Source organism: Oncorhynchus mykiss, chromosome 27 (assembly GCF_013265735.2).
Source record: "Oncorhynchus mykiss isolate Arlee chromosome 27, USDA_OmykA_1.1, whole genome shotgun sequence".
NCBI lineage: Eukaryota > Metazoa > Chordata > Actinopteri > Salmoniformes > Salmonidae > Oncorhynchus > Oncorhynchus mykiss.
Window position 1 is genome coordinate 6277082 of NC_048591.1, and position 10759 is coordinate 6287840.

Sequence of the window (10759 nt, forward strand, 5' to 3'; positions counted from 1 at the left end):
CCCTTTTGTGAGCTTGTGTGGCCTACCACTTCCTGGCTGAGCCATTGTTGCACCTAGACGTTTCCACTTTACAATAACAGCACTTACAGTTGGCTTGTTGGGGTTGGCATTGCTAGTGTGTTGGCATGTGGAAGGCCTCATAGGCGAGAGACTGATAGGTTTCCTATGATATTGTTACAATTCCCCTGAACTTTACAATTATTACAACTACTGCTCCAGATCTTTTGGTTTCCGCTACAGGCCATACAGAATAAACTCATAGGCCCATGGCCGGCCTGCTTATTAGGCAGATTGAGCTCAATTGACCAAGACGCACCTCTAACAACAACACATTAAACCTCACATAATTCCGCCCCAAAACAATGCCAATTTCTCTCAACCAGTGGCATAAAAGAGTATTAGATGAGCTTTGATGCCGGCCTGTATCTGGACTCTGTACCCGCCTGCCTGGCCACGAGCCTGTCTGCCACTCCGCACCTCCTGGACTTTGATCTGGTTTTGAGGAAAAAAACATTTATTGACCACGGCATGGTGTCATTTCCTGTTTTCAGTGCTAGGCCTCCGTCTAATTTCTTTGGCTGCATCTCCTGTCTCAAATCTCCATACTTTTCCAGAAGCGTTCACTAGTACACTTCCTCGCATGGATTTAAACTCTCTCTTTGCCAATGCTTACACCATTCATATAACCAGGAACAAATATCCAACGTGGGTACTTAGACTCCTGTTGTGATATGCCGACATTTTAAAATGCATATGAGGGGTACTACTTTGGGCAGAGCAACATATGATTTGGCCTACAATGACCAAAAAAGGTTGAGAGCCACTGGACTAGGCAAGTATTAGATGGTACATTATAACAATTCCAACAATAAACCATTAGCCAAGATACCCAAAATATTCCCGTTCCATGCTTGTTGAAGCCCAAAGATGTGTCATCACTTGTCTCTGGAGGCATTTCAGACTACTTAATGTCCATGCGACGCACAACTTCCTACACATTAACTACCTTTTAGATTAGTAAGAAAATAATTGAGTGTAAGCAAAGTAACTCCACTAGTCATGCGCCATGATACAACTAGAAAAGGAAAAGGGGGATACCTAGTCAGTTGTACAACTGAATACATCCAACTGAAATGTGTCTTCCGCATTTAACCTCTAAATCAGAGGTGTGGGGGGCTGCCTTAAATCGACATCCACGCTATCGGCGCCCGGGGAACAGTGGGCTAACTGCCTTGCTCAGGGGCAGAACGACAGATTTATTTACCTTGTCGGCTTGGGGATTCGGTTACTGGCCCAACACTCCTACCCGCCAGTACAGTAGATAATTATGTGTCCTATATATCAGATCCTTTAAATGTAATTAATATTATGTCTTCATTTAGAATAAATCAAAAACTTGTTTTTCACAGAGGCCATCTTTTATAAGAAAAAGAGCCACGCTGGTTTACAGAGACCTGACTAGAGGCATGATAGTGCCTACACCCCTGCCATCAACTTGGATCGGTGAGAAAGTTGCTCTGTTCAGTTCTGTTCAACTTAATTTACCAGGATAGTCCACTCAGTAACAAGTGTCACTACTCTCTAGGGAGTACTGGGAGAATAGAGCCGTTCCCTCTTCAGCAGAAGTTGTGCCCAGCTGCAGTGACGCACCTCTTCAACCAGCATTAAAAAAAAAGGAAGGCAGCGGATGTTGAGGCCTGGAAGGGGTTGAGGGAGCTGTGTGTACATGGTAAGCATGGTCAACATGGTCAACATGCCTTCAGTCGTGCTGGAATGTCATCCACCCAACGCCATCTGCAGTGTGTGAGTTTTGGAGGAGGCTGAGCTGTGGGGATTGTGGCTCAGATACATATTTCTGTGCCACCTGTGCTGTGAGAAAAACACAACACTCCCAACATAGTCCATCAGTTGGAGTTATGAAAGGTAAACTATGTCAACAAACCTTTAAACTTCTGGCTTAAAAAAAACGTGCTTCCCCAGTCAAAAACATTGACCATCTACATACAGTTCAGTTTCTATAAAAGTTACCTTACCGCTGCAGGGAACTGTAAATGTGACAACATCTGATTTTGAGTTTTCTAACAACTTGTGCAATGAGATATCCCCCTGATAGTGTAGTTTAAATTGTGCATCGCCCCACGGACCTCCCGGTCGCGGCCAGCTGCAACAGAGCCTGGCCTTGAACCCAGAATCTATGGTGGCACAGCTAGCACTGCGATGCAGTGCCTTAGACCACTGCACCACCCGGGAGGCCCCTGCTGTGAGATGTTACCCCACTCTTCCAGCAAGGCACCTGCAAGATCCCGGACATTTCTGGAGGGAATGGCCCTAGCCCTCACCCTCCGATCCAACGGGTCCCAGACGTGCTCAATGGGATTGAGATCCGGGCTCTTCGCTGGCCATGGCAGAACACTGACATTCCTGTCTTGCAGGAAATCACACACAGAACGAGCAGCATGGCTGGTGGCATTGTCATGCTGAAAGGGTCATGTCAGGATGAGCCTGCAGGAAGGGTACCACATGAGGGAGGATGTCGTCTTCCCTGTAACGCATAGTGTTGAGATAGCCTGCAATGACAACAAGCTCAGTCCGATGATGCTGTGACACACCACCCCAGACCATGACAGACTCTCCACCTCCAAATCGATCCCACTCCAGAGTACAGGCCTCGGTGTAACGCTCATTCCTTCGACGGTAAACGCGAATCCGACCATCACCCCTGGCGAGACAAAACCACGACTCGTCAGTGAAGAGCACTTTTTGCCAGTTCTGTCTGGTCCAGCGATGGTGGGTTTGTGCCCATAGGCGACGTTGTTGCCGGTGATGTCTGGTGAGGACCTGCCTTACAACAGGCCTACGAACCCTCAGTCCAGCCTCTCTCAGCCTATTGCGGACAGTCTGAACACTGATGGAGGGATTGTGCGTTCCTGGTGTAACTCGGGCTGTTGTTGTTGCCATCCTGTACCTGTCCCGCAGGTGTGATGTAGCGATCCTGTGCAGGTGTTGTTACACGTGGTCTGCCACTGCGAGGACGATCAGCTGTCCGTCCTGTCTCCCTGTAGCGCTGTCTTAGGCATCGCACATTGCAAATTATTGGTATTTTGGTGTTTTTCAGAGTCAGTAGAAAGGCCTCTTTAGTGTCCTAAGTTTTCACAACTGTGACCTTAATTGCCTACCGTCTGTAAGCTGTTAGTGTCTTAACAACCGTTCTACAGGTGCATTTTCATTAATTGTTCATGGTTGATTGAACAAGCATCTGTGAAGTAATTTGAATTTTTACAAATTATCTTTGAAAGACAGGGTCCTGAAAAAGGGATTTCTTTTTTTGCTGAGTTTACAACAACTTTGTGTCTGCCTGTCTGTCTTAGTCAGGGCAGTTAATCTCATGTGTTCTGGTGGGCCTACGATGGGAGTGGGGGAGACAGGATGACCATGACTGTCTAAGCCAGTACAACCGTCTTCTGACTGTTGTTGACGTTAGAGGTAGGCCTTATATCAAAATGGGAAACTAAGACATCTGGCTCCTTTACCATCTTACAAACTGAACCAGAGCATCAAGTGGAGCAGCACCATGCTCAGAGACAGTTTCTTCCACTAAGCCATAAGACTGTTAATGAAAACTGAACTGACTCTTTGCTGCTATGGCAACTACTGTACTGTACTTAATATACTGTAGTTATCTACTTATGTCATTGTATTTGCACAAATGACAACCTTGATTCTGATTTCATTTGATCTAGTTTACCATAACCCTCTTCACTCTGTCGTTATGATGAAAATATGGAGTCATTTCAAAAGTTCTTAAGAAACATGTATCTCCCCGGCATCGGATGTCATTTTCAGCAATGCAATCTAAGAAACGGAATGTCCTCATTTCAGGACGAGCCCATGAACATCTAGCTGCAGTTTTGCAGCTGTCCGCTGGAACCTGTCACCCTGACCCGCCACAGACTCTGGCCTGCCCCCTCCCATCTGCCGCAAGTTTAGGGGACCTCCTTCGCCAGCTTGCAGCCCTGCAGCTGGAATGTGGGGTGACTTTGAGGGGGACCACCTTGGCTTTCCAGGAATCCAAAGCATGCTGGAAGGTAGCTGTTGTATTATGAATTGGAAATCAAACCACACGTGGTTTTTACTATGAGGATATGTTTTTGTCCCCCCTTCCATCTCCAGACAGTTGAGCTCTGCATGGAGCTCCCAAATGAGTCATCTGAGGAGTTCAAACACTGGCAGTTTGAACGAGAAACGGAGGGAAGTTGACAGGAAGTTGGCACCACTGACCTCGGATGAAACAAAGTGTATTGTCTGTCCACAGGCATGTCAATGATAACAATTAAGGAACAACTAGAAAGTCTCAGTAAGCTAGGATTCTTCTTTGCATTCAGTGTTGCTCATTTACAGTGCCATGCGAAAGTATTCGGCCCCCTTGAACTTTGCGACCTTTTGCCACATTTCAGGCTTCAAACATAAAGATATAAAACTGTATTTTTTTGTGAAGAATTAACAACAAGTAGGACACAATCATGAAGTGGAACGACATTTATTGGATATTTCAAACTTTTTTAACAAATCAAAAACTGAAAAATTGGGCGTGCAAAGTTATTCAGCCCCTTTACTTTCAGTGCAGCAAACTCTCTCCAGAAGTTCAGTGAGGATCTCTGAATGATCCAATGTTGACCTAAATGACTAATGATGATAAATACAATCCACCTGTGTGTAATCAAGTCTCCGTATAAATGCACCTGCACTGTGATAGTCTCAGAGGTCCGTTAAAAGCGCAGAGAGCATCATGAAGAACAAGGAACACACCAGGCAGGTCCGAGATACTGTTGTGAAGAAGTTTAAAGCCGGATTTGGATACAAAAAGATTTCCCAAGCTTTAAACATCCCAAGGAGCACTGTGCAAGCGATAATATTGAAATGGAAGGAGTATCAGACCACTGCAAATCTACCAAGACCTGGCCGTCCCTCTAAACTTTCAGCTCATACAAGGAGAAGACTGATCAGAGATGCAGCCAAGAGGCCCATGATCACTCTGGATGAACTGCAGAGATCTACAGCTGAGGTGGGAGACTCTGTCCATAGGACAACAATCAGTCGTATATTGCACAAATCTGGCCTTTATGGAAGAGTGGCAAGAAGAAAGCCATTTCTTAAAGATATCCATAAAAAGTGTTGTTTAAAGTTTGCCACAAGCCACCTGGGAGACACACCAAACATGTGGAAGAAGGTGCTCTGGTCAGATGAAACCAAAATTGAACTTTTTGGCAACAATGCAAAACGTTATGTTTGGCGTAAAAGCCACACAGCTGAACACACCATCCTCACTGTCAAACATGGTGGTGGCAGCATCATGGTTTGGGCCTGCTTTTCTTCAGCAGGGACAGGGAAGATGGTTAAAATTTATGGGAAGATGGATGGAGCCAAATACAGGACCATTCTGGAAGAAAACCTGATGGAGTCTGCAAAAGACCTGAGACTGGGACGGAGATTTGTCTTCCAACAAGACAATGATCCAAAACATAAAGCAAAATCTACAATGGAATGGTTCAAAAATAAACATATCCAGGTGTTAGAATGGCCAAGTCAAAGTCCAGACCTGAATCCAATCAAGAATCTGTGGAAAGAACTGAAAACTGCTGTTCACAAATGCTCTCCATCCAACCTCACTGAGCTCGAGCTGTTTTGCAAGGAGGAATGGGAAAAAAATTCAGTCTCTCGATGTGCAAAACTGATAGAGACATACCCCAAGCGACTTACAGCTGTAATCGCAGCAAAAGGTGGCGCTACAAAGTATTAACTTAAGGGGGCTGAATAATTTTGCACGCCCAATTTTTCAGTTGTTGATTTGTTAAAAAAGTTTGAAATATCCAATAAATGTCATTACACTTCATGATTGTGTCCCACTTGTTGTTGATTCTTCACAAAAAAATACAGTTTTATATCTTTATGTTTGAAGCCTGAAATGTGGCAAAAGGTCGCAAAGTTCAAGGGGGCCGAATACTTTCGCAAGGCACTGTATAAAAGGGGAAATATATCCCACCTCAATTGTCTTATCATTGCCTTGCCAAACAGTTGTAATGTTATGCGGCAATACCATTGCAAGCCTCTAAAAAACCCAACCCCTCGGCCAAGTTGTGGTAGGCGGAAATGGGTAAACTACAGGATTGCTAGACAGGGCAAAGTTTTGTGGGTGTCTATGCCACCCAGGCTGCTACGGTTGCCATGAAGGCCTGTCTGGATCTACAGCACGCTGGATAACGGTGCTCTGGTAAAATTAGGTGAACCAATCATCTTCTTAGTAGACACTAACGATTACAGATACATTCATGAAGAACCTACAGCTTAAATGACCGATGCTTCCCAAAAAGCAAAGGTGTTTAAGTAATACCCTTGCAAATGTCCATTCCCTGTATCACTAATAATTTTGTATCATTAATTATTTGCATCATTGTTTTAAAGGAAAACGGTCATCAAGTTATTGAAGCTGATGCCCTATTTGGGCTTTCCAGAAAAAGATAGTCTGGCACCAGCATTGAGGGTCCCAAACATGCCGGGCGGTTCATTTGTGACCAAGACAAAGTCAACTGCTTTGTAGGAGGAGCATCAGACACACCAACTGAGGTATAGTGGATTTTTGAAGAATGGGATCTCTCTCACAGCCAGTTCATTTCACTAGCCCTCTTCTGTGTGACTTGTGTTTGTGTGTATAACCAACAGCTGGGTTTATGAAGTTAAAGGGTTGGATTGAAATCAGGAGAAGCCATTTATCCTTGGTGATGGGACTCTAGCATTGGACTATTCTGTCCATGAAAATATTTCTTCAGTTGAACAGATTAGACTCAACAGGAACTGCTTAGTGACTGTGACTTTTTTCACTTAATGTTGATGTGGAGGTAAACCCAGGCCCTGCATGTCCCCAGGCACCCTCATTTGTTGACTTCTGTGATCGAAAAAGCCTTGGTTTCATGCATGTCAACATCAGAAGCTTCCTCCCTAAGTTTGTTTTACTCACTGCTTTAGCACACTCTGCTAACCCTGATGTCCTTGCCGTGTCTGAATCCTGGCTCAGGAAGGCCACCAAAAATTCTGAGATTTCCATACCCAACTATAACATTTTCCGTCAAGATAGAACTGCCAAAGGGGGAGGAGTTGCAGTCTACTGCAGAGATAGCCTGCAAAGTAATGTCATACTTTCCAGGTCCATCCCCAAACAGTTCGAACTACTAATTTTAAAAATGACTCTCTCCAGAAATAAGTCTCTCACTGTTGCCGCCTGCTACCGACCCCCCTCAGCTCCCAGCTGTGCCCTGGACACCATTTGTGAATTGATCGCCCCCCATCTAGCTTCAGAGTTTGTTCTGTTAGGTGACCTAAACGGGGATATGCTTAACACCCCGGCAGTCCTACAATCTAAGCTAGATGCCCTCAATCTCACACAAATCATCAAGGAACCCACCAGGTACAACCCTAAATCTGTAAACAAGGGCACCCTCATAGACGTCATCCTGACCAACTGGCCCTCCAAATACACCTCTGCTGTCTTCAACCAGGATCTCAGCGATCACTGCCTCATTGCCTGTATCCGCTACGGAGCCGCAGTCAAACGACCACCCCTCATCACTGTCAAACGCTCCATAAAACACTTCTGTGAGCAGGCCTTTCTAATCGACCTGGCCCGGGTATCCTGGAAGGACATTGACCTCATCCCGTCAGTTGAGGATGCCTGGTCATTCTTTAAAAGTAACTTCCTCACCATTTTAGATAAGCATGCTCCGTTCAAAAAATGCAGAACTAAGAACAGATATAGCCCATGGTTCACTCCAGACCTGACTGCCCTCGACCAGCACAAAAACATCCTGTGGCGGACTGCAATAGCATCAAATAGTCCCAGCGATATGCAACTGTTCAGGGAAGTCAGGAACCAATAAACGCAGTCAGTCAGGAAAGCTAAGGCCAGCTTCTTCAGGCAGAAATTTGCATCCTGTAGCTCCAACTCCAAAAAGTTCTGGGACACTGTGAAGTCCATGGAGAACAAGAGCACCTCCTCCCAGCTGCCCACTGCACTGAGGCTAGGTAACACGGTCACCAACAAGCATTTCTCAACGGCTGTCCATGCCTTCCACCTGGCTACTCCAACCTCGGCCAACAGCTCCGCCCCCCCCCCCCCCCCCCCCCCCCCCCGCAGCTACTCGCCCAAGCCTCTCCGGGTTCTCCTTTACCCAAATCCAGATAGCAGATGTTCTGAAAGAGCTGCAAAACCTGGACCCGTACAAATCAGCTGGGCTTGACAATCTGGACCCTCTATTTCTGAAACTATCCGCCGCCATTGTCGCAACCCCTATTACCAGCCTGTTCAACCTCTCTTTCATATCTTCTGAGATCCCCAAGGATTGGAAAGCTGCCGCAGTCATCCCCCTCTTCAAAGGGGGAGACACCCTGGACCCAAACTGTTACAGACCTATATCCATCCTGCCCTGCCTATCTAAGGTCTTCGAAAGCCAAGTCAACAAACAGGTCACTGACCATCTCAAATCCCACCGTACCTTCTCCGCTGTGCAATCTGGTTTCCGAGCCGGTCACGGGTGCACCTCAGCCACGCTCAAGGTACTAAACAATATCATAACCTCCATCGATAAAAGACAGTACTGTGCAGCCGTCTTAAATTGACCTTGCCAAGGCTTTCGACTCTGTCAATCACCATATTCTTATCGGCAGACTCAGTAGCCTCGGTTTTTCTGATGACTGCCTTGCCTGGTTCACCAACTACTTTGCAGACAGAGTTCAGTGTGTCAAATCGGAGGGCATGCTGTCCGGTCCTCTGGCAGTCTCTATGGGGGTGCCACAGGGTTCAATTCTCGGGCCGACTCTTTTCTCTGTATATATCAATGATGTTGCTCTTGCTGCGGGCGATTCCCTGATCCACCTCTACGCAGACGACACCATTCTATATACTTCCGGCCCGTCCTTGGACACTGTTCTATCTAACCTCCAAACGAGCGTCAATGCCATACAACACTCCTTCCGTGGTCTCCAACTGCTCCTAAACACTAGTAAAACCAAATGCATGCTTTTCAACCGTTCGCTGCCTGCACCCGCACGCCTGACTAGCATCACCACCCTGGATGGTTCCGACCTTGAATATGTGGACATCTATAAGTACCTAGGTGTCTGGCTAGACTGTAAACTCTCCTTCCAGACTCATATCAAACATCTCCAATCGAAAATCAAATCTAGAGTCGGCTTTCTATTCCGCAACAAAGCCTCCTTCACTCACGCCGCCAAACTTACCCTAGTAAAACTGACTATCCTACCGATCCTCGACTTTGGCGATGTCATCTACAAAATTGCTTCCAACACTCTACTCAGCAAACTGGATGCAGTTTATCACAGTGCCATCCGTTTTGTCACTAAAGCACCTTATACCACCCACCACTGCGACCTGTATGCTCTAGTCGGCTGGCCCTCGCTACATATTCGTCGCCAGACCCACTGGCTCCAGGTCATCTACAAGTCCATGCTAGGTAAAGCTCCGCCTTATCTCAGTTCACTGGTCACGATGGCAACACCCACCCGTAACACGCGCTCCAGCAGGTGTATCTCACTGATCATCCCTAAAGCCAACACCTCATTTGGCCGCCTTTCGTTCCAGTTCTCTGCTGCCTGTGACTGGAACGAGTTGCAAAAATCGCTGAAGTTGGAGACTTTTATCTCCCTCACCAACTTCAAACATCTGCTATCTGAGCAGCTAACCGATCGCTGCAGCTGTACATAGTCTATCGGTAAATAGCCCACCCATTTTTACCGACCTCATCCCCATACTGTTTTTATTTATTTACTTTTCTGCTCTTTTGCACACCAATATCTCTACCTGTACATGACCATCTGATCATTTATCACTCCAGTGTTAATCTGCAAAATTGTATTTATTCGCCTACCTCCTCATGCCTTTTGCACACAATGTATATAGACTCTCTTTTTTTTCTACTGTGTTAATTGTTTACTCCATGTGTAACTCTGTGTTGTCTGTTCACACTGCTATGCCTTATCTTGGCCAGGTCGCAGTTGCAAATGAGAACTTGTTCTCAACTAGCCTACCTGGTTAAATAAAGGTGAAATAAATAAATAAAAAATAAAACACTTTTTTTTTTAATTAAAAAAACAATTCATTGTGGCTAAGTAGTAATGGTGTTTCATTGCAACTGCAAGGACGTCTGTGTATGACTGGGAGAAAAGACAAAGACAAAATACAGGTTGACTTATTGGCTACATACACAGTACACATTGAAAAAATAACATCAAAACAGATGTTTTTAATAGTGTCTGTACTGAAACACCTCATCCATTACGTAGTGTGGTAAATTAGTTTACACACATTTGCCGAATTTCTAATTCTGAACTGACTCTTTCTACCCCAGCAAAGATTCTGGTCATTGACTACAATTACTCTTATCATGCAGTACACATTTGATGTGCAAAATCAGGTGCAGTGCACTGTTGTTTATCTGGAACTGGGTATTGAACTAATAAGCCAAGCATCATTGATAACATACAAATACACTGAGTTTACAAAACATTAGCAACACCATCCTAATATTGAGTTGCAGCCTCAATTCGTCAGGGCATGGACTCTAGAAGGTGTCAAAAGCATTCCACAGGGATGCTAGCCCATATTGACTCATATGCTTCCCACAGTTGTGTCAAGTTGGCTGGATGTCCCTTGGGTGGTGGACCATTCTTGACATACACAGGAAACTGTTGA